This window comes from Octopus bimaculoides, chromosome 6 (assembly GCF_001194135.2).
Source record: "Octopus bimaculoides isolate UCB-OBI-ISO-001 chromosome 6, ASM119413v2, whole genome shotgun sequence".
NCBI lineage: Eukaryota > Metazoa > Mollusca > Cephalopoda > Octopoda > Octopodidae > Octopus > Octopus bimaculoides.
The window spans coordinates 106676469-106678899 of record NC_068986.1 but is presented as its reverse complement, the minus strand read 5'-3'; positions in this window follow the sequence as shown (position 1 = coordinate 106678899).

The window sequence follows — 2431 nt, the reverse complement described above, 5'->3', positions numbered from 1 at the left end:
ATATATATATATATATATGTGTGTGTGTGTGTGTGTGTGTGTGTGTGTGTGTGTTTCAGTCTCTGTGTTTGTCTCCCTGACATCGCATGACAACCGGTGCTGGTGTGTTTACGTCCCCGTCACTTTGCGGTTCGGCAAGTGGGGGAGATAGAATAAGTACAAGGTTTACCAAGAATAAGTCCTGGGGTCGATTTTCTTGACAAAAGGCGGTGCTCCAGCATGGCTACTGTCAAATGACTGAAACAAATAAAAGAATATAGATGTGTGAGTCCGTATTTGTAGACCTGTATATAAGTATGTATGTCTATGTTTACATATATAAGTACACATATATATGTGTACAAACATACATACATATATATATACATACACACATACATATGTATATATATATATATATATATATATATATATATATATATATATATATATATATATATAAATATATTTATGTATATATAAACAGCGGACCTTCAACCAATCCAGCGTAGCTACAAAGAAGATCGTCTCGTTGCAACAGCTCAGCAATTGGGAAAGTCTAAGAAACAGCTAAGACACTACAACCTGGAGCGAATGCGGGAAAGGTATGCAGTAATATACATCTGGAAGATCCTCGAAGGAATTGTGCCAAATATTGGCATTAAAAGCTACACCAATGCCAGAACGTATTGACACAGCACAGTGCCAAAAATTCCAGCAAGGCCATTGCACTTCAGCACCAGTTACTATAACAGCCTGGGTTTCATGATATGAACTACGTGGGCACGGAGTGCTACAAAAGAAATTCCCTTGAGTTGATATGAAGAGGGTGCTGTATATAAAGTCGATCAGGGTTATAAATATATATACATACATAAATACACACACACAAAAATATGTATATATAGGGATATAAGACATAAAGAGTGTAAGTATAAAACGAAAGAATTATTTCACCAATTGACATCCATACAGCGATGATCTTTTCGTAGCCTTTATCATATGAAAGCAATTTATTTTATTGTATGATAAGTAAATAAATAATAAATCATTTTACAAACCTGAATGAATATATTTCATATAATTCAGTTGTGTAACATACGAATTGATACCAGTGCAAATACTTGATCATCAGGTCAATGAATATCATAAGAACTTAGATTTCATCGCCCCAATACAGATATGTACAACGCAGAGAATTTACATTCAAATACTGATGTTGTTGGACCTCCGTCGCTTACGACGTCGAGGGTTTCAGTTGATCCGCTCAACGGAACAGCCTGCTCGTGAAATTATCATGCAAGTGGCTGAGCACTCCACAGACACGTGTACCCTTAACGTAGTTCTCGGGAATATTCAGCGTGACACAGTGTGACAAGGCTGACCCTTTGAATTACAGGCACAACAGAAACAGGAAGTAAGAATGAGAGAAAGTTGTGGTGAAAGAGTACAACAGGGTTCCCCACCATCCCCTACCGGAGCCTTGTGGAGCTTTAAGTGTTTTCGCTCAATAAACACTCACAACGCCCGGTCTGGGAATCGAAACCGCGATCCTACAACCGCGAGTCCGCTTCCCTAAACACTGGGCCATTGCGCCTCCACTTAAATATTGATATATAGATGAGAATCAGCAATAACATAAAGGAAAGGTTTACTATAGATGAGAGGAGGGAAATATAACAAAATATTGAAAAGTAAAAGGTGGTTTGCGGTAGCGGAAGACAGTAAGATATACACTTCCATTTATATAGCGATGATCGTTTTGCAGCCTTTATAATATGAAAACAGTATATTTTATTCTGCAGTAAATAAATAATTAATAGGTTATTTTAATTACCTGTATTAATATATATTATATAATTCAGTTATATAACATATGGACGTCAGCTATACATCTTACTTTCTTCAGCCACCGTAATCCACTTTTTAACTTTTCAATATTTTAAAAATCTTCCTTCTCTCTTGTGTATTAAAACGTTTCATTTGTTTTATAGAACATTAAATATTCATTGTTAATAACTTAGAAGTAAATATAGTAGAGAAAGGAAAAACGGGACTGGAGAAAACTTTATATATATATTTTTTTATAAAACAGAGGGATTAATATGAAAAAGGCGACACATAAATTGAAAGTAAAAAGAAATGAAAGTCAAAAAGCAAGATGAAAGAAGGGAGATGGAGCATGCGCAGGATTAATTATTTTACTAGATTGTAGTCATTAAAATATTTGAGTTAAACTAACAATTGGTATGCTTCCGCTCCATTATGTTGCTTTACTATCGGTATGAACATTTACCCATTTGACAGGAATATTTGATTGGTTATATAGTTGAATTAACCGGCCTGGAATATAACAACCATTGAATTGACCACATGAAAAATTGTTGTTGGCACTCCGTCGCTTACGACGTCGAGGGTTCCAGTTGATCCGATCAACGGAACAGCCTGCTCG